General features: G+C 57.2%; 1 long non-coding RNA gene across 1 annotated transcript; it reads left to right on the forward strand.

Annotated features, from left to right (window-relative positions):
* The first annotated feature begins 2,183 nt into the window (after window positions 1-2,183).
* Window positions 2,184-4,011, forward strand: LOC137141312 (uncharacterized). Its single transcript, XR_010916580.1, has 2 exons — window positions 2,184-2,595; window positions 3,769-4,011. It is a non-coding gene; the product is annotated as an uncharacterized lncRNA (long non-coding RNA).
* The last annotated feature ends 252 nt before the right edge of the window (window positions 4,012-4,263 follow it).

Below are 4,263 nucleotides of genomic sequence, written 5' to 3' on the forward strand. Positions count from 1 at the left end.
GGCACGGCAAGTGGCAGGGGCTGGCTACTTTACCTTAGCAGCCCCTGACTGCAGGGCTAAGATCAGAGGATGCAAGTACCTGCCGGGGGAGAAGGGTTCAGACGCATCGCAGGGCCCTGCCAGTAGCTGCCAAAGGCAGAAGAGGAGCCAGTGGTTAGGAGCTGAAGCTAGGAGAACTCAGAGTGAGGAAGGGGCACATAAGCCCGACAGAGCACCTGGGTGGGCAGCTCTTGCCAGTGCTACCCCTGGGGCAGGGGTGGGGCCATATGAGTGCACGCCTAGGGCCCTGGACTGGCTTGACTGCGTGCATTGTTTCTGGGTGCATGCCATATCCAAGAACCATTTGTGCACAAACTTGTGCATGAACCAGGGATGCGAACCACCTGTGTGAGAGAGCTAGGTGTGGATGTGCGCCGAGCGGGTGTGTCAGGAGCACGGGGTGCCTGTGGGAGACCTCTGTGTGGGAGGTGGGTGTGTGGGAAGTGTACATGGGAGAGCCAGGTGTGCGCATGAGGGGTGCTGGGTTAGTGCATAAGATCAAGGCGTGTGAGAGAGCTGTCTGTGTGCGGTTAGTACTAGGCGTGTGAGTCAAGTAAGTGTCTTAGATCTGAGTGTGTGTGGTAAGCTCTGTGGTATGTAAGATCCACGTGTGACATTTGTGTGTGTTTGCATGTGTGCGACAGAGAACACTGTGTGTCCAAGACTCATGCATGTGTGTGGGGGGAGTACTGAGCGTGAGATTTGTGTGGTTAACACTGAGTGTGTGAGAGTTATGTGCGGGGAGTGGTGAGTCTGAGATCAACATGTGCATATATGAGCTCTGCATGTGTAAGATCCAGGCCCATGTGAGCTGCGAGCTCTGCGCACGTGCGAGAGCTGCGTGTGGGAAAGCTGCGTGTGCGAGAGTGCTGTGAGTGTGTGAAGGCGGAAGCGCTTGTGCAGGAATCTGAGGAATGTGCCCCTTTCCCCCTCGGACCATGTCCTACAGGCATGCGCGCTCCTGCAATGGCATTTCCTCTCTGGAAATCCCCCCTTGGGGGTTACCTTTGCTATGTGCCAGCCAGCTGCTTGCAAGAGGCAAAATTGCTAACACATGGTTTCCCCTCCCAGCCCCCCTCCCAGCCAGGTTGACATCACCGGCTCCCGACACCTCCTCCGGCCCAATCCAGCCAGGGGACTTCGCTCTCCGCCCTGCCGGGGCCATGTAGGCGGACCAAGAGGCAGATCTTGGCACTGATGTGATTCCCAATGCCCTAATCCCGGCTGCCCGCCTTCCCCTTTGCATGGAGGATACTTATACTAACTGTCAGAGGGTTGCCCCACATCGAGCACCCTCCTGAGGCAGGCCACAGCACAACAGGCCTGCCTGCCTCAGTTTCCCCTCTCAGTTGACACCACTACTTCACCGCAGGCTTTCCTGTCTTCGCTTTCCCCCTCCTCAGGGCTGAGCTATTACAGCAACCCAGTCCCGAGAGTCCACAATGAAAGCCTCAGACACACTGTCCTTTCCTCAGCCCAGTGCATGCGGTCCTTAAGACACCACGACTCTCATTGCCCCACATGCCCCTGCCCACACCGGGCTCACTGGTCCTCTCCTATCCTCATGCCAGGGCAGCCACCCCAGCCCTGCCAACCGGGGCACAGCCCTTGCCCTGCTCTTCCCTGCAGAAATGCCCCCAGGACTCCTCCAGTCTCCCTGGCGTCAAGGCAGCTCGCCCTGACTCCAACTGAACCTGTCTGTGCCAATTCACTGGGATGCCTCCTCAGTGGTTCTCACCCAGCAGGTTCCCAACTCTGGCAGTCGCTCCCAGGGGATTTCTTGCTCATGGCCAGCCAGCCTCCTTATGCCCAGATCTGCCCTCTCTGCCCCGTTCCTGCCTGACTTTCAGGCCCAAGTCACCCAGGCTTCCCCTCGCTGGCTTTCCACCCTCCTATTTTTTTCTTTGATGGCCTCCAGGTGCTGCCTCAGCCCTTTTAACTGGCCAAACTGGGGGGTGTGGATCAGTTTCTCCCTCTTAAAGGCCTAGGGACATCCCTAAGGAGAGGCACCTTTAGAGGGAACCTAGGAAGATTCCCGCAGGTGGGGTGGCCAAAATAACCTCAGCCCAGCAGCTTCTGAATGCCTCTGCTTGGCCTCCATAGAGCTCCTTGTGCCGTGAGCATGAAAACAGAGGCACGGGGTATTGGTTTAAGGTGGCACGGCGAGTTCCCGTCCCAGAACGGAACCCACTCTCCTGCTGTCCAGGCCTGCAGTCAGTCTGGTAAACCACAGTTGCACCGGAGCAGCCCAGCTGAGGCCACGATTTCCTCTTGGGGGCCGAGAGCAGTCACTGACAATTTCAAGTGCTTTAAAAAAATCCGTGGATTGGTTGGTTTTTAAGCCGCGCAGAAGGACAGCAAGATCCCAAGGCCGGAAGGAACCGCTGTGATCCTCTATCTGACCCAGTTAGCACAGGCCAGCCAACCTGAGGCAGTAATTCCTGCATCGAGCCCGGACCTTTGAGCTACAGAGATGCCAAACTTGTGTCAAATGGTAACAACCCCCGGCTCTAACAGAGCACAGGACAGCAGTGGCTCTCAAAGCACTTTACAGAGGTCAGTGTCATTATTCCAGGTACAGGTAGGGAAACTGAGGCCCCACATGGGGAAGTGACCCACCCAAGATAACCCAGAGCTGCAAACAGAACCCGAGTTCCCTGAGTCCCAGGCCAGTGTGCTAGCCACTAGGACACACCGCCTCCCTTTAAAATGGTGGAGAATTACGATCCTAGGTGCGTTGTTTCAAGGAAGCCCCTGCTTTCTGGTCTGAATTTGTCCAAAGCCGCTTCCAGCCGGGCATCCAGGGGGCTTTCTCCAGCTGATCAGCAGTAAAAACCCTCATCCCCCTTCCCACCCATACGCTGTGTTGGAAGGGCAGCCTGGCCCCACTGCACATTAGTCAGGAGCAAGGAAGGGCTGCAGCCAAGTGCACCTTGGTGAGTGTTCCTGCAGGGCCAGTATCATCTGCTGGATCGCCCTTGGGCCGTCACGGGGAGGCCTCTGGGAAGGGAACAGCCTCTCCTGGAACCGGCTCCCTGGGGACACGGTGGAAACGGGCAGGCCCGGGGCAGGAAGGGAAGTGGAGGAATGGGACGAGGCTCCCTTCTGGCCCCCCCCGATGCTCCATTCCCAAGCAGATGCTGCCTCCCAGCCTGCCCAGGATGGCCCCTCTCTGGCCCCCTATCTGCCCATGCACCAAATGTTAACAGCTGGGCACCTCCTGCAAGGCGTGCCATATCCCTGCCCCTCCCCCCGCCCAGCTCCATGTCGCCCACCTCGCTCTGCAGGCGTCCCCACCCACAGCTGCCCGCTTGGGTGCCCTGAACCACACCCTTCCTGCCTTTGTCTCTGCAGCCTCCGTGGCACTGCCTGGCCTTCTGGGCCTCACCCCCAGGCCCTTCGTGCCATGTACAAATCCCCCTTCAAACCCTCTGTTGGCCACTAGCCTAGCACACACCTGGCTGACCGGCATCCGAAATCTCTGCTGGTCCCATTTCCCAGAGCTCTGTCTGTCTGTCCGTCCATCCTTAGCCCGCGAGCTCCTTGGCGAGGGACCAGCCCTCCCCACATGGCTGGCAGGGCTGGTTTCCAGGGCTTGGGGGGCACCTGGTGCTGGTTTTGTTGCTAGCGACCAAAGGGGAAAACAGAAGGTTTGAAATAAAACGTTTCAGTTAGCGCGCGCATGTGGATTCGTTGGGCACTAACCTCGAACGTTTGGGACCTTTGCAGAATCTGGTGGCACGTCCAGGTTTTCTGAGAACTACATTTCCCTCGATCCTCCTCGAAGGCGGGTACACAAGGGGCGGGGCGGCGCCAGTCTCACAGCGTGATGTGAGAGCGAAGTGACGTGAGAGCCCAGCTGCGAGACTGAGAGCCTTGGTTTATTGTGTCATTGTGAAAGGGTGCTTGTGTTTCACGACTTGAAGCATGGAAGTAGCGACTAATAAAGGGCATATTTAAGGAGATGCCAGAGATAGTGATTGAGCCCCTGTGTACACAACAATAGGAAAGAAACACTGTTACTTCTTTCGCCATGCATAACGGGTGATGACTTTCTAAGACAATGCAACGTAGACTTTTGCTCTCTAAGACTGTCCGTTCCCCCCACAGAAAATAAAAGATGCCCAGAAGAAGCCTAAGCAGAATTTTAACAAATAGAGGGGGGATGTCGAAGACGCGTCTAGCCTGGGGCACCGGTTAATCTAAGGCCGGCCCTGGGGGTGG

Source organism: Emydura macquarii, unplaced genomic scaffold (genome assembly GCF_026122565.2).
Source record: "Emydura macquarii macquarii isolate MOO-44397 ecotype Brisbane River unplaced genomic scaffold, CSIRO-AGI_Emac_v2 contig_3042, whole genome shotgun sequence".
Classification (NCBI taxonomy): Eukaryota; Metazoa; Chordata; order Testudines; family Chelidae; genus Emydura; species Emydura macquarii.